Source organism: Gopherus evgoodei, chromosome 7, assembly GCF_007399415.2.
Source record: "Gopherus evgoodei ecotype Sinaloan lineage chromosome 7, rGopEvg1_v1.p, whole genome shotgun sequence".
NCBI lineage: Eukaryota > Metazoa > Chordata > Testudines > Testudinidae > Gopherus > Gopherus evgoodei.
The window spans coordinates 64,182,741-64,205,412 of NC_044328.1; positions in this window are offsets into that span (position 1 = coordinate 64,182,741).

Consider the following 22,672-nt stretch of genomic DNA (forward strand, 5'->3'; position numbering starts at 1 on the left):
TACCTTGCATTACATTTTTGGGTTGGACAACCAAGACAGTCTGTGCTTGAATACGGGTTGGCATCACTGGAATACTTGCCTATGTCTGACAGTCATACCATTTGTAACAATCATCATTTCTCATTTACAGTTTAGACCTTGAGTAGAGAGAAGAACTGCAGGGCAGGCAGACAAAAACAGTGTTCATTGTTTATAAATTATGGGCACTAATATATTTCTGCAACTGGCAATTTCTACTTGCAAGAAATAATGCTTCTGTTTAAAATAAACAAAATTAGGACCCCCCCCTTTTTTTTTTTTTGCACACTGTGCTATGCTAGATTGCAGTTGTCAAAGTTCAGGGCAACTGCATCTGTATTTCCTCTCTGTGGTTGAGTAAGGGCATCCACTCTCATACCATTGCCTTTCTTAGATGCAGATCCACGTATCACTCTCCAGGAAGTTTCCAGGCTGCAGTTTTCTGCCATCAAGGTGTTATACCCAGCAAAGACAGCTCACCTGCTTGCTTTCTCACCAGAAGCAGTTAACAGGTGTACTTTCTATAGTTATACATTACCCAGACAGCACTTCTTATGCAAGCCTATTTAATTCTTCAGGTAAAACCATTATAGAGAAAAAAAAAGAACCTATATGCATACTAATAACCTTACCAAAGGAAACCCGTCCCCATTCTTAATTTAGGCTCTGGCAGGAGCAGTCCTTCAAGACCACATCCACAGAGCCTCCTTTGTGGTAAGAAATTCATCACTGCTTCAGCTCATAACAAGCACAAAATCTTATGGGCCTACAGTGGCCCATTCCTTCCAACCCTACCCTAAGGATCGGGGCCATTCATGGACTAGGAGTCCTGTCCATTTGCTGGGTCAGGAAGAAGGCCCTGAGCCAGTTTAAAACCAAGCTATTTATCCAAAAATCATTTCTTTGTCTGTTAATCCCTGGAGAATCCAGTCTGATCTAGTATATGCAGACCTCTTGGGGGCAGGGTAGGGTGAGGCTTCAAAGGGCTGACAACAGAGGAAATATATTTGTTTCCCCCTCCTACTAAAGAAGGTACACACAATGCCAGAACATACAATGTTTGACACTTTACAGAATTAAGTTATCTTAATTCCATAACGTTTGTCCAGGAGACTACAAGATATTGTCAGTCTGCCACACCCATAAATCACACAAACAACAGTGACAGCAGCACACGTAGGTGTGCCTGCACAGGGCTCACTCACCACTAGGGCACCTCCTCCTGGGTGTTGAGGGGGTCATCTCTTTTCAGGTCCAGCACTCATTTCCTTACACCATGGCCCCTTCTCTCTCTCTCTCTCTCTCTCTCTCTCTCTCTAAGACTTGGTTGGAGGGCTGAGTCAGGAAGGAGTACCCCAAGTCACTATAGCTCTCCCCTTCTGTGGTATCAAAGTCCAATTGGACAACTGTCCCAGGCAGTCTTCGGCTCCACTGGCCAGTCTATGCCACTTCCCCATAGCTTGTAGGGGAACCAGAGCCCACTCACTACTGTGGGATCTGGTCCAAGGACCCTATGTCCAGCAACTAAAGTCTGCTTGCATCTAGCCCCTGTTGCTCTTTTCCCTGGACTCCTTCGTACTTCTATACTCTTATCTTCAAGCCTCCCCAAACTCTGGGTTTATCAACCCAAACTCCCTCCTGCCAGGGAGTGACTGTAGACTACCTAAATTTGTAGCCCCAAACACACATCCTCTCTCCCAGGGAATGACTGTAGACTAGTTCCCTTGCAGCCCCTTTACATTGCCAACTTCCTGGCATTCCAGTCCTGCCTGTTCCTCCTCAGCTGGGCTCCATCTTCAATCAGCTTTTCAATCCCTGGCTCTTCCCCAGATGCAGGCTATCAAGTTAGTTGACTTCATTTAATATGCTCTGTCTTGTGTGGGGTGGACAGCCCATTCACTGTGCCTTGTACAGGCTCAAAAGGTGTGTAGTCTTTTTATACTATTGTAAATCAGGACTAACTCCAAGTATCTCAATAAGACTACCTCCGGGCAAGTGAGAACAAAATCAAAACTAAGTTTTTTAAGGTCCATATATATGATTGGGGAAATACTACTTCTAACGCTATTACCTGCAATGGCTGCCACTGAAATCTTCACTGTTTTCCTTTATGAATATTACCTTAGTTTTTGCAATATTCCCTAGACTTCAGTATATACTTAGCAAATGGAATATCACAAATAATGTAGTAATGATAATTACTTACAAATGTCAAATTAATTTTTGATGGTGACCCTATTCTTGCACTGAACACCATTGTATTTATTTTATATCCTGACAATAGCATTTTGAGGAATAGCCTGGCAATGATCGTTACACCAGTTTTATGGTATTATCTTTTCATTTGTTAAAGTACAACTTTATGTTTCGATTTCTCCTGGGGAGATATGTCAGAGGGCTGCAGAGGCACAGCTGTTTTGGAGATCCCCACAGTAGTGGCACAAATAATAGGTAGTTCTGGATTATTCATTTCTAAATATAAGCTTGAAACAATTATTCTAACCCCCAGGCAGTGGAGGCTGGTGATATCTGAAAGTGTGAGGAAACAGTTGACTTGCCCCCATATAGGCATCTTGGGGATGTTTCCCCAGAATATTTTGATTATATTTCATTTTAAAAACTGGTACCATGTGTTTTATTTTAAGCCCAATTTATATCTAAGTTTATTTTACCACATTATGCAAGTTCATATGATAACCACCTATAGAGAAAGAAACAGAAGGACGAACTAAAAAAAGGAAATCAGATGGAAAGAATAAAAAGGAGATGGGGAAGACTGGAAGAGAAAAATGAACTACATAAGTCTCTTCACCTACCTTGTTTTAGGTGCTGAGAGCCAGTTCTGTATCTAGAAAGGTAGCTATAGGGGACAGAAATGGAAGACGTGAGGATTGAGATTTAGAAGCAGGGGTAGCTGCTTGTGAAACAGCTTAGAGCATGCTGTTTTCCTCTAATGTGGAGATACATGAAGCTGCAAAGAGACATGGAGAAGAGCTATCTGTAGCTTGAAAGTTTGTCTCTTTCACCAGTAGAAGTTGGTCCAATAAAACATATTACCTCGCCCTCCTTGTTTATCAGTATATCAGCTGTCAGGTGAACGATCCATGAAGAGGCAGCTACCCCAGTGCCTGGAGCCACACAACGCATATTCTAATAGCAGACCTAGCAGCACTTCTAGACTTTCAGAAAGAGCGACCACACATCTCTGAAAGGCCAGACAAGCAGAGCATTCAGAGAAAAAGGGCATGGGGGTGCAGTGCTCTGTAATTTTTTAGAAAAGCAATGATCAGGACTAACATTAATAACCCAACATGATTTTTTAAAAATGTTATTAGATCCATATAGCTATGACTACTTTAGAAAGTGAAGGTCATTAACACAGCAACAATTTAGGCCTAGATTTTCAAAGTTAGACACACACTGAAAATGTCACGCATCTAACATTTGCATCCTAAGTCTCAATGTGCATGTACAATTCAGCAATTTGAATGCACACTATCCAGGATCTAGCAAATAGCTAAAGACAAGTGACGGTACCCTGCCTCATATTCTGACCTAGCTCCACCAACAATAGAAAACTTAAAAAACAAAAACAAAAACACAGCAGTTTGTGCTGGTGCCTCTGACTGTTTTAAAAATTGCTGAGAGTGGTTAGTAAATGACAAGTACCTTAATGCATTCAGCATATTCATAGTTCTTATATTTCATTCTTCCTGTGTATTTCATTCAACTGAGGTCATTTCTGTAGCATATGTATACTTTACTTCTAGTTCAGCCCCATTTGATTCATTCAGCCTCTCAGGAGCCAGTAAATATAACTATACATGTAACCTTTAACTTTTTAGTAATATGTATAGTTACACCTTTCCTCTCTTCAGTAAAATCCTTTAAACTGTCTGTTCTGAATTCATCCCTCTTCCGGGGATAATGTATGTTTCAATGCTGCTGTAAGGTTGCAGATCAGAGGCTGTCGTGCTAATTTAGCAGCAGCACTGCTACCAAGGAAACAGTTATACTCCATATTGACTGATTTTTCTCCTGTGCCTATATTGAACCTGCTTATCAACCTTTCCTTCATGGAATGTCATCACCATTTAAGTAATACATCATCAGTGCAGTTCACTCTGATGATGTATTACACTAACATATCATTAGTGCAACAGCAGAGCAAGGCACTTTGATGATGTATTAATATAATACATCACCAGAATGAGTCACTCTGATGATGTATAACTCAAAAGATGGTACTATCCAGGGAAATGCAGATATTCAATAAATCAAGGACTACATTGAAGAAAAAAATCTGGGCTATCTTCTAAGGGGAAACAAAGGTTCAGATAGCTTTGAATGAATGGAGAATTGATTTAAAAATATATGCAAATTGTAATTTTAAAATCAGTTATTAAAAAAAGAACATTTCTGAGGACCATTCCAGACAAGAAGTGCAGTATTATTCCTTATAATATTCAGACTTCAGCCCCTCTCCTCTCTGCAATCATAGCAGATGCACAATACTTTATTATAATCTAAGATGGTGTAATAGAATTCATAACATGTTCTGTGTAGCTACCACTAGTCCTATCTGGAATCAGGAAGTGCAGGTCACAGAAAAATTAAAAAGATTAAATTGAAACTTTTTTAAACTGCAGAAGAGGTTCAGTTCAGGCTTAGTGTGAAGATATGTATCATACTTGTTTGCATAAATATTCTACCAAATGAGTTTTAAGTAAATGGCAAGTTTTAAGTATATACCGCACTGAGAATTTAAGATTTGCAGCCATGGGTATTTGTATCGACAAACATTCTAACAGTAACTCTTAACCAATCAGGAAATAGTAATACCCCATTTGACTTGCATATACAATTGAAACCAACCAAAACAGCCCAAACTTAAAATACACTAACTTCTTGTAATAAGCCAACTAGCAGTAAATTTTGAGAATCATTTTGACTAATAAGTTGAGGAAATCACAATTTCCTCACCATCAGGCCAAAAATAGTAAAAAGCATCAGATAAGTTATTTCTTCTAAACCATATGCCCATCTCCATAAAGAACTCTTTAATAGAAATATGTTAAGTGGATTTAAGTGACAGAGTAACAGGATCACCAGTCATCCCTCAGGGACTGTGAACTCTTTAAAACAGGTCCAAAAAGCAAATCAAGAAAAAAAACAAGAAAAAAAAAAACCACACCGTTTGGGCCCAGTCTAGGAAAAACAACTCAGTCAAAGGAGGGTTGCTTTGGCCAGAGGGCCCCAAACAATATTAAACAAGGCTGTTTTCCAAGTCCCAAATGTCCATAACAAAACATTAAAACAGAAGCAGTCTATCCTTCCTTAATTCAGGGCAAACAGTAAATTCCCCCTAAAACCCCTTACCCCTAAGCCTGAGTCTCAGTCATGAGCCACCCAGGCCAGAAGAAAATTAGAGAGCATCTCTCTCCAATCCCCTAGAACTCTCTGCTTCCATTTTGTGGCTTTCCTGTCCCTCATCCCCAAAAAGGTGAGTTCCATCCTCCAGCAGCTTAAGGAGCCACAGCTGCCAACTATCAGCTAGTGTTCAAGGATCAGCTCCTGTCTGCCCAGGAAAAGGTTTAATCCCTTTCTGTGTCTTAGACAGAAATAGTGTCACATCTATCATTTTGGCCTAACAAGGAATTGAACTGATGATGTCCACAGCTAAAACCATGAGGTTCTACAGCTTGAATGAAAGAGCTAGGGTCTCAAGCTGAGAGTGATGAGAGACCCATATACTCTGTGGACTGGGCACAGAGGGGGACACACAAGGCACACTGACTAGTGGGATATAATGGCACATAAAATCCATTACAGGCTGAAAGAACAAGAATTATCCAAAACACTTCCCACCCAATACAGTTCTTAAATCAAACACAGAGACTTTACAATAAGATGCACGCTTACTATGTTATAGCTTTTTTTTTGTCCTTGTATAATTTTTCTCTGTCCTCTTCCCATTCTTCCTGTTCCCCCCTCTGCTGTGCTTCTCCATATACAATGAGCAACCATACAGTTCAATGTAAAAAATACTTTTCTTTTAAATTAGAATTAAAGAAGTTACAGTTTGTTCTCCAAAGTACAGTCTGCACCACTTTGGAGAACAAAATGGCTGCTGTTTCTGCAATCAGGCAACGTCCTTAGAAATGTAAAAGAGCAGGAAGCAGAAGACAGAGGCATTGCCAGTTTCAAACCACACACACACTATTCCCTTCTCTTGCTCATTTCTTTCTGTATTCTTCTGTTTTTCTTCTGCTTCTATGACAATGCCTTCTCTCTTCTTTTACCTTTTTTTGCTTACATAGGGATTATAGGACCAATTTCACTAGGTTCCAAATGTTTCTCCTTTAGGACTGATACTCTCAGCCTGTGCTTTATCAGGTCAAGTACACGTCTCACATGAGTGTTGTATTTTTCTGTATTTTTTTCCCCCCTTAGCCTCTGTGGCAAGGTCAGGGTATGATTATCTGAAGAGAAAGTTCACAACAAGCCCAAGTTAAGCAATGAAAAATCTCTCTGCGATTTCTTAATTTAAGGGTTCTTATTAAATCAACCCCACTCAATAGTAAAATCATTAGGCAGTCACACTCTCTTAATGTCATTAACAACCAGTAGAATCCCAGACTACATGATCAAGGCATTTTATACCACCTGAGCTGCTTTTCCCAAAATCTGATCAGCACACCCCTATTATAAGAATAGCTAGCTCCTTTAAAAAAAAAATAGACTCAGCTACACCTGATTGCTTCAGCTCATGGGGTTCCAAACTCCCTTTTGGAATTTAACAACCTCCTCCTCCCCCTTAAAAAGATCCCCAAGCAAAAAGTACATGCTGGTGGAGAGAGACAGAGAGGAAAAATGCTGTGTTTAAACAACATTAAGATTATGACACAAAGCAATAAAATTCAGAATATTCAGAATGAATGCTGATCCTCCCTCACTCTATTTCCCCATGTTAAGTATCCTCACACATTCTATGGGTCATCTCCATTATCACTTCAAAAGTTTTTTTTTTCTGCTGCTGATAGCTCATCTCAATTGATTGGTCTCTTACAGTTGGCATGGCTACTTCCACCTTTTCATGTTCTCTGTATGTATAAATATCTTCTTGCTGTATGTTCCAGTCTATGAATCCGATGAAGAGGGCTGTAGCCTATGAAAGCTCATGCTCAAATAAATTTGTTAGTCTCTAAGGTGCCACAAGTACTTCTCTCCTCACTCCTACTGTTACTCTGAGTTTATTTTCCCCATTCGTTAAGGCAGGAGTTAAGGCTGGAGTCTTACCCAATGCTTATACTGTAATGCTCACTCTAGAGTGGAGCTCTGCAAATTTGGGTAATCCCAGCCACTTTGCATAAACGTATCACTGTGCTTGAAGCCTTTTAATTAATTGCAACCTGTACTGAGAAAGTACAGTTAAAAGTACACTTAAAGATTGAATAGAGGCTTGTAAGAGGAGGGCTACTGGGAGGAGGAATACAAAACAGAACTGCCTCTCTCTCTCATTCACACACACACACACACACACAATCTTTTTTTAAGATGCACATCAGTGTGATTACTTAATTCAGTACACAACTGTCAATTCAAGAGCAGAGATCCAAGCACATTGACCCTTCTCTCTCTCACACACACACACACTCCAAGCTGTAGATGTTCTGTGACTGGAGAATATCACAGAGCAGCCCTAGTCAGATGGGATCCATTATAGAAGCAATGGATGCCTCCAGGGAGCCCATATTCTCCCCTTCCCCACCATCCCCTGAAATAAAAAGAAAGAACAGTTTCTCCCTCTGTGACCCTCTCTGCCTGGTGATAATGTGACTAAATGTCATTGTTTGCAACAAGCTTTAGTTTTGCTGTTTGCGTTTAAAGTCAAGCATACTGATTCAGAGCTCCAGGCCACTCTAATATTAAACATAGAACAGTATGTGCTGGGGTTAGAGAAGAGTCCACTCCATCAATAAAACACAATCATCCGGAGGGGGGTGGGGGCACGAGGAGGCTGTTTATAAAAAAGCATACAGGGTTCTTAACTGCCTCACCAGTAGTTAAGAGAACAAGAACCTTTTATTGTCCTTAAATAACTTTGCCTTCAGATAGTGCTTGAACTAAAATATATCCCAAACATGCTTTTAGGAGGAGCATTAGGGAAGGTTATAAAAAAAATGGTAACCCCACCCACCACAATTCACCATAACAGCTGTTTAGAACTGAATACGCATATAAAAGATTTCTAAAAACACATCAAGTTTTTGTTGCTGCTTTCACTGGCTAACAGCCACCAGTTTGGTCTTTCCTTTCAGCTACCTTTGTCTTAATCCCATTTCAGGTGCCAGAAGGCTTTTAACAACAAGCAGCAATCAGGCAGATTTTAGCCTCTTGATGCCAAGTCACAGATTTCTATGTGGTGAGCCCACATCAAATCCACTGACACAATAAGGTCAAAAAGAAAAATATGTGCAGCACTGGAGGCCTGTCCTACAAGTCTGGTTACATTTATAGTCATCTGCCTATTCAAAAAATACTAATTAAGCAACTGTAGGGAAGACTAGGGTAACATATGCAGTGGGTGGCCTGTATCTGACAAGCTTAGCCCAGATTCTACTGGCTAAATGACGAGCACCCTCAGATCCCATTGATCTTACTGGTAATGCTCATCACATTTCAGCATCAGGCCCTAACATAAATGGTGATGAGTGAAGAGACTCCTTTTACAGGATTGCTGCTGAATCCAGACCATGTTTAAAACCCATGTGCAGATAAGGAAATACACACAAAGAGCTCAATCCTGTAGTCATTACACATACTAATCTTCCATTGAAGTAACTGGGTATTTTGCCAGTGGCAGACTGTAGGATCAGACACAATGATTCTAGTCACTGGTAGGACTCTGCTAACTGAACAATTATGGTATATTAAGTGTCTAGCCCCGGGTTAGCAAACACAACTGTTGCTTTAAACTACGTGAAGATAACAAAAGAAAAATATACCCCCCAAAGGCGAGTTGAAAGCATTCAGAAAAATTCAGCCCTGTTATAAGCAAATGCATTCCACTGATCATTTGCACCTGCTCACACAGTCTAAATTTGACCCACACCCTTCTTACTGGAAAGAGAATAGGATAATGAGCATTAAAAATGTATCTTGCATATTAAAAAAGCTTACCTGTAAGCAAATGAAATGATAGTGCCAAAGTAAAAGTTAATATGAAAGTGAATAGTGCATAGTTTATCCAAGTTATAGAATTTCTACACCCAAGTAATTGGCTCCTGGAAAATCCATATTGCTTCCCCCTCCCCACATTTTGTATGTATCAGTGGGATGTTTAATTTTTCATGTTTACTCCATTTCTTCTCTTTCCTACACCCCAGTACCAAAAGTTACCCTGCTACTGAGACCTTTTACCATTTCCCTATATTACTTTCACTATTTCTATACTTTGTGTTAAGATAGAAATTCCTAGATAAAATGTAAACTGGTGTAATCCCTCTCTCTCATTCTATTTAGCAACAGTGTATTTCCAGGTGAGCCCAATATAAAACATTTGACTCAGGAGGTAGATCCAAGGTTATTTAAAGTTCAGGGGCAATCTGACTGAAGAGTTTGGCTTAGCCCAGTTTATAGAGCTGTACCAGCTGTGAAGTTTGGGCCTGGACTCCCAAGTTTGGGGATGTTTAACCCAAGGAATATCTGAAGAAGTGAGGTTTTTTACCCATGAAAGCTTATGTACAAATAAATCTGTCAGTCTTTAAGGTTCCACTGGACTCCCTGTTGTTTTTGTGCATACAGACTAACAAGGCTACCCCCTGATATGTGACACCAAGGAATGTGGTTAGCTTATAATACACAGAGTCATGAAGTGCAGATTGTAAATATAAATGTCTGCAAAGTTCAGCATGCTTGAATCTGGGAGTTTAGCTCATGACCATCTCTACTGGTATTATGTTTGTCAGGTGGACTCCAATGATATCAAACCTCAAAAGCATTGGTTTGGGTTTGCACCAAAAAGTTTGGGAGTGTCAGTGATTGGGCCATGGATCCTAGTGGTTAGAGCAGACATTAGTAGCCAGGAATCAGCACCCAGGGTTGGGGCTGAATCAGAGGCCTCGTGCCAGAGCCCAGGGTCAGAACCAAAGTCAGAGACTAGATACCACAACTGAAGTTAAGAATCAGAGCTGAGGATTGGAATGGAATTACCTGCAGCAAGTCAAGGCAGGAGCAAGTAAGAACAAGGCTGGGAACAAGCAGACACACAAGTTATCACAGCCATAGGGGGAATGCTTCAAACAGCTGCTGAACTACAGCTGCTGGGCTTAGGAGCCAGTCTTCAAACTCTTCCAATCAATCAGGCATTGTAGCCAATTAGGCCAGCTGTAGTTGTTAGGTTGCCCAGATACTGGCTCTGCTCAGGCCTACTTCTTGTCAGGATGGTTTTCTGAAACTTGAGTGTGTAAATTTGGGCTGGGAACACCAGAGATATGATCCAAAATCCATTTAAGCCAATGGAAAGATTCCTATTGACTTGACTAGGCTTTGAATCAGCTCTCACAAGAATAGCCTACACTACACAGTGGCACCATGTTATAGTTTTATATATACATATATCTATTATAGAAACACCAAGAGCATCAGAACCTTTCCAAAAGTGAGGGGGCAGAGACCCTGGCCCCCCAGAGGCCCCACCCTCCTCTTCTCCCCAAGGCCCTGCCCCCCGAGGCCTCTCCCCTTCACCCCAAGGGTGTGCCCCACCCCTCCTCTTCTCCTGGGGATGAAAGCAGCCCCCGCCTGTGTCCCCATCACCCAGGACCACTGCCCAGGGCAGGTGGAGAGTCTCAGGATCCCCACAGCTGCCCATGCAGCACTCTCTGACCTGAGTCCGGCCAGGGCCTCGGGGCCGCAGACCAGCCATGGTAAGAGCTGAACAGGGAGCTTTGGGGAGCCCCTGCAGACCCTCCACCTGCCCACGGTGCAGGGAATCTGCCAAGAGCAGCTCCCTGCCCCTCGGCCCCCCTCCAAGGCCCCCTCTCTCACCTGGAGCCAAGGTGGAGAGAACCGCGCAGGCACCTGTGGTAAGCCACCTCCATTTGCCCTGGGACCAGTGGGGACATGGGCTCGGGTCTGCTCTCAGACTCCCTCTCCACACCATGGGCAACTCTCACAACTGCCCAGACTCCCCAGCCAAGCTCCACACTGGCCTAACTGGGGGGCTGAGACCTCAGGAGGAAGAGATGGGGCAGGGGGCAGGCTCCCCCTAGCAAAAAGTGGATTGGCCAGGCCTGTCCACTTTCAAAAAGTGGTAGGGCTATGGCCCCTCGGTCTCCCCCAGTTCCAGCGCCACTGGGCAGCACTTAGGGGCCTCAACCAGGGCCTCACTGTGCTAGACGCTGTACAAACACATGACAAAAAGCCACCTGCCCCAGAGAGCTCAGAGTCTAACATAATACAGGAAACAACAGGTGGATACAACAGAGAGAGGAGGACACTCAAGGTAACAATGAGAAGATTATGAACAACATGAGCACAGTGATCAAAGCACACCAGCTGCCTGTATGTAAGTTCTGAGTGAAGTGGGTAGAGTTTGGTTCTAATGAAAGTCCTGGAATGGTTTCTTTAGATCCCATTTATAGTTAATTTGATTATGAAAATCTCACTATAATTAGAATTAAGTCCCCCAAAAGTCTAAGGTTGTTTCAATGGATGGCAACCTAGTTATAGTAAATTTCAACTTAGAATGAGGTCGTTCTGGGGAAAAATGAGTTCTTTTATAAGAACATTCCAGTGCATATAAGCTCACTGACTTTCCCCATTACTGCACTGTATCAAAAGATTTTTTCATGTTTTTCACAAGCAAGCCACCATGCAGCAGCTCTGTGCACATCCAACCCAGTTAAAAACTTTCCTAGTACTGTACTATCTTACATTCAACTATAATAAATAAAAACCTCTTTGAATTATTTTTCCAACTGTAGTGTATAGTTTTGCAAGATTGAAATGCAAGAACTAATAAAATATATGCTTTAATTAACTAAACTTATGCTGTAGTGTACACCAGAAGTAGATGATTTATAGAGTGTTATCCTCTTCAGGACAGAATAATGCAAACAACATAATTAAAAGTTGATGAGAAGTATATTTATTGAGCGCACAGGAAGAATAGACACTTAGATTTATGATACACAGAAAGTGTATCTTTAGTTTACAATATTAACATTTTAAAGTCCAAAGCATAAGCGTCATGCATCCAAACTGCTCTTTGGAGCATACAGATAATTCCAGTGAGGTTAAAATCCTAGCACTGTCACCAGTAAATTGTATCCCCTGAACATATAACTAATGTAACATGATCTATAATGATCTGGTGATTATGTTCATTGAAATGCCTGTGTCTGCCATAGATCATGATTGAATGTCTATAAAGACACATGAAATAGCTGAAGGGCCAATTATTTATCTGTGACGTGGATTTCAAGGCCATTAGTCATAGATCCATTGATGCAAAGCAAGGATCTGCTGTTTCATTGTAATTAATCTGATTCAAGATTAATTACATTGGTGTCACTGAAATATCAGGGCCTACTTAGATGTGTGTGTATTTAACTAACTTGTTCTTATGAAGCCCACAGGATACCTACCCCTCAAGGAAGAAGAGTAAGCTACTATAGGTGGCATTTTTCAAAAGTGGAATCCATACACTCCCAACAAACACAAGGCATTCTTATTTTATCAGAGTAAGGGATAGTCCTCCACACCCTTCCTCTCTGCCTCAGATCCATCACTGCCACCTGTCCATCTTTCTGGCTACATAGACCTGATGCTGCTCCTAGGTCTGCTAAAGGGAGTTATGAGACAGGAACATATGTTTTTTCTTCTCTGTTAGGGGTGAGAATGCTACCTTTGCATAAGCCCAGAGAGGTAGAGACCAAGCCTGGACCGTCCAGCTATTCTAAGGTCAGGTCAACATTAACAGAATAAAACAAAAACATAAACACTGGTTTCGAACTTAAAATGCACCACATTCGGGGAATGTAAAACTTAAGTTTGAAAACACAACCTTAACTCTCTCCCCTTACCCATCACTCAAAAATGGTGGAAAAGGTTTTCTTCAAACTAGCCAATACAAATCACCCATAAACGGAGATGAAGCATGCAAAATTTGGTCCCAAAGGATGGAAAGTTATGAGTAACCCAAAATGGGGGGTTATAAATAATTTGTCCGGATTTAATCTGAACTAAAGCGGGAGCTGCCACAATCAACATAATATTCTCAGGGTTAGCTACAGTCAATTATTTTTGTCTCCCTTTGTCTTCCTTTTCTATGAAAATAATTTGCAAATTCCATGAGAACTTGTCATTCTAACAGGGCAGGACCAACATAGAAATTCTCCTGTAGCTACTGCTAAATTACAACACTACTACCAGGCACCACAGTTACCAACTGAATTTCAATGTCTAGAGAAATATGTACCGAAATCATACGTAAAAGAAATTTCACTCACAATAGCTAAGTCAGTGTCATGTTAGAGGAGTGGTTCCCAAACTTTAACAGCTCACGAACCCCTTTCACTAAATTGTGAAATCTCGTGAGCCCCCTCTGAAAAATGAATATTTCCAGGGATTTAAGTTTAAATTTCTTCAGTGTGATGGATGTGCTTGCTGTGTGCTGCATAGCTCTTGGAAGTCCTTAACCACCAGAGAAAGATAAAGTCTCAAGGTACTTCTAGACTACCCGCCGTATCGGCGGGTAGCGATCGATTTCTCAGAGATCGATATATCGTGTCTCATCTAGACGCGATACATCAATCTCCGAAAGCGCTCCCATTGACTCCGGAACTCCACCAGCTCGAACGGCTGTAGTGGAGTCAACAGGGGGAGCTGCGGATGTCGATCCCAAGCCGTGAGGAAAATTGATCTAAGAAACTTCGACTTCAGCTATGCTATTCACGTGGATGAAGTTGTGTATCTTAGATCGATCACTGCTCCAGTGTAGACCAGCCCTCAGGTCTGGTTCAGCATCCAACCCCACTCTCCTTGGGTCTTGGCCTGCCAGCCCAGCGCGGAGTGCTGGGGTTCAGGCTGATGGGGGCTGGGCTTAGGCTGCCAGCCCCATCTGCCAGGCCTCACTCTCCCTGGGGCTTGGGCTGCCAGCCCCACACAGAGTGTTAGGGTTCGGGCTGCTGGCTCCCCCACTGACAGGCTGGGCTCAGGCTGCCAGCCATGTAGCCAGGTCCCACCTGCTGCCTCCAATGCCCGGGGTCTTCTGGCCGTCATTAATGAATTTTTCTGGCAACCCCCCTGTAACGTTCTGTGAACCCCACTTTGGAAACCACTGTGTTAGAGGATCTCACAGAGGAAGAATGGTCAAGTGTCGAGGATGCTAGTCTGGCAATTGGGAAAACAGAGTTCAATTCAATGCTGCTATAGTCTTCTTGTATGGCCTTGGGCTTGTCACTTAGTCATTCCCTTCTCTAAATTCGGGAAAACAGTATTTTCCTACCTTGCATGGGTATTATGTGGATAAATATATTAAAGACTGTGAAATGCTCAGATACCATTGAAAGGGAGGCCATATACCCTTATGCCAAACTCATTGAAAAAAAGACTTCTCTTATGAATTACTTTGCTCAAGTGTATGTTCTTCCCAGAGGATATTATTTTTGGGGGGGAGGAAGATGTGAGGCTAATTGGACAATCCATTTTGAGTTATTAGTCTTTGAAAAGGGGGTAGTTTATTACCTTTTAAAAATTGCTCTAACTTTTTTCTCTATTCATAACTCAAAAATAACTGTAAAAACTTCAGACTTGTTTTATACATTAATCTTCAATAAGAACTAGTGCATAGGGCTGTTCTTATCAAAGAGGAGTGCAAAAGTTTTTGGTTATTAGAAGAGATTTCTGCATGTGATACAACTTTAGTTAGAGGGCTTGCAACTATTGTGCCTTATTCCACCTAATCCAACCTTTCTTTTTTAAAAAAATATTATATCTCTATAGTAACTTTCCAGATTTTGCATTGCAAACAGAGCATTGAAAATGTAAATTAAACACCAAAAACATGAGGTGAGATTTTGAAAGGCACTTAAATTAGGTGCCTAATTGCCATTTGTGCCTTTGAAATCTCCTCCCTCCTCCCCCATTTGTCCCTCTCCCTTATCTTCCTCCCACCTAAGTGAAATGGAGTCTTTCTACTGTAACTAGTTGGTAATGTGGTGTATGTACCACAAGTGGTAGGCAAACACTGTAAGCACTGGACTGTACAGGTTCTAGTCCTTAGTCGGGTGTCAAAATGGGAGTAGGAGCACTCCCAAGCTGAGCCCACCACTTATGCTCCACCTATGTGAATCACAAAATTGAGTCATTGCTCACAGCAAATTGGATAGATGTTCAAAATATGATTGTGATAGCTCTCTGACCTCTGCTTGGCTCCTTCTCGACTGGGGAAAACTAAAAGTGCTGGTATCTCCCATAGGTCATCCACTTGTGGAAAGGTGCTGATGTCCCCCTCAGTGAATTGTGCAGATCTATGATCCTCCTCCTTTCTTGCAGGTGGAATGAAATAGCTAGCAATGTTGACATTTAAATTATCCTTGGGTATCTGAGTTAACCCCTCACAGAGATGAATGGGCAGTTCACACCTCCTGTAGACACTCTACACCAGTTACACCTTGAGTCACAATTTTACACTTGGTTCACTAACAGAACAATCTGAGATTTTCTTCACTAACAGTTTGAAATTTTCATTTTTCTGCAGAACAAAATAGAGACTGGAGATAAGTGCTGTATTGCTGAATACTCACTGAATTTGAGCCTCCTCCCTGGTAGATTCCCATTAAACAATCATGTGCAATGCTCACGTGTGTCTAGTAAGTAAAATAAGATTCTTTTTCACAGCTGTCTGAAATAATCCCACATAAATTGAGGGGGAGGGTGGCTTCACCTTTAAATTATAAAAAAAAAATAATCAGGATTTAAGCAAACATGATTATTTGGGGTCAGACTCTTATTTTGTTCTAAAACTTGGAGCTGGCAATACTATAATGTGTCAGCCTATGGTTGGATGGCCTGGCATGATTTGCTTTTCTAAGTATACCATGCATTCCCTGGCTGAAAACCCAATATCCTCATGGTAATCTCCTATTATACAGTACTCGTTAGCCTTTATATGCCATATAAAGTATTCTGCCTCTTTTTTAACAGTTGGCCACAAATCAATATTTGCGCTAACACCAAGGAGATTCAGATAAACTCTAAATTAGCAACAAAGCACCATAGATAGTGATGTGGGACTAGGAGTCTGGAGAAATGTGTTCTATTCTGGCTCTGCTACGGTTTTGCTGTACAACCATGTGCAATTCTCTCTCTGTGCTTTAATTTGCCAATCCGCAGGAAACAGTATTTATCTACTTCTTTAAACTGCCTTGAGATTAACAGAGGAGTAAAGGTACTACATACATTGGATTATTTATGATCGCTATTGTTATTTCCTGGTAAACAGTAGTTTATTCCAATCATCATTTTTTTAATCATGTTTCATTTTGAGGAGGGGAAAAATTACAAAAACAGAAATCTCCTGAAATCTTAAATAGTGCAGGAAACCCTCTCAGAAAAGAGGAAATATGCAAAATAAATTAAGAATGAAGCAGCTAAAGAAAGTAATATGAGCTCCTATTCATTATCTGGTTCACTACACTTTTTAGTGCTTATTAAATTGTTAAGTGATTTAATTTGTGTTTCAAAAAATTAAGAGTACAGATTAAGAGGATAAAATGCTGAGCCTTCCATTTCAGAACTGGCTACAGAGCGACCGTTAAGCCTTGAAAATTAATTTGTCAGTCTCTCCTGGGGTGTAATCAACATCAGATACCACAACACACACAATTTGGCTTACTTTTGCTTAATTGGCAGGATCTTCTCTAGGGAAACTCAGGAGTGAGCAATGGAGAGAATAAATCAGCATTAGCGATGATCCCTTCAGGTCAAGGCTAATTTTTCCAACAGAGAAGTGGTACAGTATATGGATGTTAATGCATCAACTAGTCAGATTGCACCTATATTTTGTGGAGGGTAATTTTCTCTCTGATAAAAAGCTACAAGCCATGCTTTCAGCAGGCTTTCTGAACAGTGCCCACACACCCATTTTACTGGCCCTGGGCACAATATTTAACAACATTGATTTTTGAGTTTGGATTTGTTTTTAAATGTAAATGCCTATTTGTGTGGTATAAGTAAATATAATTATATTTTATGGTATGTATAAAAATGTACATAAAGAGCTTCCCTTTTATTAAAAATTTCCCAGTCACACCTATAGTTGCCAAACAATTAAAGCAAAAATGTTGGTTGTTAGTCTGGTTGCAGAGGAAACATATTCGGAAGAAGTTTTTGCATTCATTTTGCCCAGAGCAGTTTGCTTTCAGTCTGTGTACTCATACAACTCCCATTACTATAGAATCTGGGTGCCTCACAACATGTAATGAATTTACCCTCAAACCAGTGAGCTAAGGAGGTAGCATTAGTTCCATTCTGGGAAACAATGGCAGAGGTGGTCAAGGGGGCAAATCAGAGGTGCTGACTTTCTAATGTGCTGGGGGGTGCTCAACCTCTGCTCTTCCCCAGCCCCCCTCCATTCCACCCCTTCCCCCAAGGCCTCTCCCACAACCTGCCTCTTCCCGCCCCCACTGTGCCCCTCCACCGAGTGCACCCCACCCTTGCTCCTCCCCTTTCCCTCCCAGTGCCTCCTGCACACCACTGAACAGCTGATCACTGGCAGGTGGGAGGCACTGGGGGGGAGAGAGAGAAGCTGATCGGCAGGGCTGCCGGTGGGTGGTGAGTACCCACCATTTTTGTTCCATGGTATTAAATGAGGATATCGATATAATAGGCATCATGGAAACTATGTGCAGTGATGACAGTCAATGGGACAAGGTAATATCTGGGTACAAAATACATAGGAATGACAGAGTAGATGGGAGTGGCGCTAGATGTGACAAAGTCTAATCAAATTTAGTAAAAATCTCAAATGAATCCACAGAATCTCTATGGATAGAATTTCCATGCTTGAATAATAAGGGTATAGTAGTAGGAAAATATCACCGACCATGTGACCAAGATGGTGGTGATGACTGTGAAATGCTCATGGAGCTCAGAGAAGGTGCAAACCCCAGAAAAATGCAATAATTATGGAGGATTTCAGCTATCCCCGTATTGATGGGGTACATGTCACCTTAGGATGGGACATAGAGATAAAGTTTCTAGATACCATTAATGATTCCTTTTGTAGCAGTTTGTCCTGGAACCCACAAAGAGAGAGACAATTTTTGATTTAGTCCTAAGTGGAGGACAGGATTGGGTCCAAGAAGTAAATATAGCTGAACTGCTTGGTAATAACAACCATGTCATCAATAAATTTAACATCCTTGTAGTGGGAAAATACCAAAGAAGCCTCCCCCACAGTAACATTTAACTTCAGAAAGGAGAACTACACAAAAATGAGGAAACTAGTTCAACAGAAATTAAAAGGTACGTTCACAAGAGTGAAATGCCTGCAAGCACCATGGAAACTTTTTGAAAGCTATAATAGAGGCTCAAATTAAAATAGATACCTTAAAATAAAAAATAGTAAGAGGATCAAGCAAACGCCACCAGGGTTAAACAACAGGGTAAAAGAGGCGGTTACAGGCAAATAGGCATCCTTTAAAAATTGGAAGTCAAATCATAGTGAGGAAAATAGAAAGGAGCATAAACTCTGGCAAACAATCAGTGAGGACCGGATAACCGAGATGCTAAAGGAGCACTCAAGGAAGACATGGCCATTGTGGAGAAACCAAGTGAATTCTTGGCATTGGTCATCACTGCTGAAGCTGTGAGGAAGATTCCCATACCTGAGCCATTCTCTTTAGGTGACAAATCTAGGGAATTGTCCACACTGAGCTATCAGTAGAGGAGGTTTTGGAACAAATTGATAAATTAAACAGTAATAAGGCACAATGACCAGATGGTATTCACCCAGGAGTTCTGAAGGAACTCACATATGAAATTGCAGAACTACTAACTGAGGTACATATCATATCACTTAAATCAGCTTCTGTACCAGATGACTGGAGGAGAGCTAATGTGACACCAATTTTTTAAAAAGGCTCCAGAGGCAATTCTGGAAATTACAGGCAAACTGGTTAAAACTGTGGTAAAGAACAGAATTATCAGACACATAGATGAACACCATTTGTTGGAAAAGAGTCAAAGCAGCTTTTGAAAAGGGAAATTGTGCCTCAGCAATCTTTTAGAATTCTTTGAGGGGGTCAACAAACATGTGGACAAGAGTGATCTAGTGGATACAGTGTACCTGGACTGTCAGAAAGCCTTTGACAAGGTCTCTCACTAAAGACTCTTAAGCAAAGTAAGCAGTCATGGGATAAGAGGAAAAATCTTCTCATGGATCAGTAACTGGGTAAAAGACAGGAAACAAAGGTTCAGAATAAATGGTCAGTTTTCAGAATGAAGAGAGGCAAGTAGTGGTGTCCCCCCAGGGATCTGTACATAAATGATTTGGAAAAAGGAGTAAATAGTGAGATGGCAAAGTTTGTAAATGATACAAAATTACTCAAGATAGTTAAGTCCAAAGCAGACTGTGAAGAGTTACAAAGGGCTCTCACAAAACTGGGTGACTGGGCAACAAAATGGCAGATGCAAATCAATGTCGATAATTGCAAAGTAATGCACATTGCAAAACATAATCTGAACTCTACATACAAAATGATGGGGACTAAATTACCTATTACCCCTTAAGAAACTGATCTTGGAATCATTATGGATAGTTCTCTGGAAACATCTGCTCAATGTGCAGCGGCAGTCAAAAAGCAATTAACAAATGTTAGGAGACATTAGGAAAGAAATACATAATAAGACTATATAAATACTATACCACTATATAAATCCATGGTACGTCCACACCTTGAATACTGCATGCAGTTCCGGTTGCCACATCTCAAAAAAGATGCACTAGAAATGGACAAGGTACTGACAAGGGCAACAAAAATGATTAAGGGCTTCCATACAAGGAGAAATTAAAAAGATTGGGATTGTTAAACTTGGTAAAGAGATGACTAAGGGGGAATATGACAGAGGTCTATAAAATCAGGAATGGTGTGGAGAAAGTGAATAAGGAAGTTTTATTTACCCCTTCACATTACACAAGAATCAGGGGTCATGCAATGAAATTAATAGACAGCAGGTTTAAAACAAACAAAAGGAAGTACTTCTTCACACAACGCACGGTAAACCTGTGGAACTTATTGCCAAGGGATGTTGTGAAGGCCAAAAGTATAACTGGGTTCAAAAAAGAACTAGATAAGTTCATGGAGGATAGGTCCATCCAGGGCTATTAGCCAACATGGTCAGGGATGCAATCTCACATTTGGTTATCCCTAAGCCTCTGATTGCCAGATGCTGGGAATGTACGGCAGGGATGGATCCATTGATAATTGCACTTGTTCATTCTCTTTGAAGCACGTGGCATTGGCTACTGTTGGAAGACAGGATACTGGGCTAGCTGGACCATTGGCCTGACCCAGTATGACCAATCATATGTTCTTAAGTTCCCCCATCACTTGATTTATATGAAGTATGACCACATGGAGGCTCGTTTTCAGAATGCTTTTGCATGTAGTTTGCCTATACTGAGGCCACTTTCCCATGTGCTTTTAAAAGTGCAGTAGTTTGGCAGTGATAATGCTGGGCTTTCCATACTTTCTCTGGTATACACAGTGTATAGGTCATAAGAATCGGTAATGTTTTTGGCATGCTGGTGGGAAACAAGCTGTCTAATCTGCTGCTACACTTTAAATAGCCAACCATAACCATAAATCATCCAATTTTAAACTTACTTTCCTCACTTCAGCTGCCCAAAATTTGGGTTTAAAGTTACATCTTTTCTTGACTGACAGGAGCAGGGTCTTGTGTGGATTTCCTGTTACATTTGTGGAGATTAATAGATACAGTATGCATTCCAAACTATGTACTGCACCCATCACTGTAGGATTTGAGTACTAGCCACTGCTGTGCCTTACCAAATGGCTTACCCGATATGTGTGTATATATTATAACTGCATATGTGACGACTTTGTGTATTTTCTCCATTCTTTCTTGCCTTCTTTCCACAAGCCAAATCTACCAAAGATAGCTGCCAGGATAAATGCATATGAAAATGTGGAGTCTCATACTCAATATAAACTTCAGAAGATGATCTGTGAGAAATGTTGTGTTACAAAATTTTGTGGAAAACAGAACCTGGTGTGAATTGATTAAAATCTTGGTGCAAAAGTTCATGCAAAAAAGTCACCATTTTCAAAAATCCCTACCATTTACACAGGTGAAATTCCAAACGGCACATCATAGAATGTTAGGGTTGGAAGGGACCTCAGGAGATCATCTAGTCCAACCCCCTGCTCAAAGCAGAACTAATCCCCTGACATATTTTTACCCCAGTTCCCTAAATGGCCCCCTGTCATAACTCTAGTCCCAGATTTGGACCTTAGCGTCCAAAATATGGGGGTTAGCATGAAAACCTCCAAGCTTAGTTACCAGCTTGGACCTGGTACTGCTGCCACCACCCAAAAAATTAGAGTGTTTTGGGGCACTCTGGTCCCCCCGAAACCCTTCCCTGGGGACCCCAAGACCCAAACCCTTGAGTCTCACAACCAAGGGAAATAAATATTTTCCCTTCCCCCTTCCAGGTGCTCCTGGAGAGATACACAGAAGCAACCTCCGTGACTCTAAGCAGAGGGAGTCCACCCTCTGTAATTCCAGTCCTGGAAACAAAAGCACTTTCCTCTTCACCCAGAGGGAATGCAAAATCAGGCTAGTAAATCTAACACACACAGACCTCCCCCTGACTTCTTCCTCCCACCAATTCCCTGGTGAGCTGCAGACCCAATTCCCTGAAGTTCCCCACCAAAGAAAAACTCCAACAGGTCTTAAAAGAAAGCTTTATATAAAAAGAAAGAAAAATACATACAAATGGTCTCTCTGTATTAAAGTGACAAATACAGGGTCAATTGCTTAAAAGAAATATGAATAAACAGCCTTATTCAAAAAGAATACAAATCAAAGTACTCCAGCAACTATAGACATGTAAATACAAAACAAAAAACCAACTTTGTACTTACAACTTGGAAAGAGAAGATTAGAAAGGAAAAAGAAAAATCCTCCTCATCGTTGAGAGGGACTCAGGCAGACAACCCAGAACAAAAGACTCACACACAAACTTTCCTCCACCCAGAGTTGAAAAAATCTAGTTTCCTGATTGATCCTCTGGTCAGGTGCTTCAGGTTACTTTTTTTTCAGGTGAAAGAGACATTAACCCTTAGCTATCTGTTTATGACACCCCCTCAAGGATTGAATTCACAACCCTGAGTTCAGCAGGCCAATGCACAAACCACTGAGCTATCCCTCCCCCCCACATCAAAAAGAAATCTTTTAGAAAACAAATCAGGTAATGACAGGGTTAATTGCTCATTTTATTTTATTTTGACATGCAAATACAGCTTCTCTTATGCACAGATAGATGCTCTCACAAATAGTGCAAGTAAAGTTAAAGGACTGGAAATAAAATTGGACCTATATTGTGTAACTTTCATTTAGC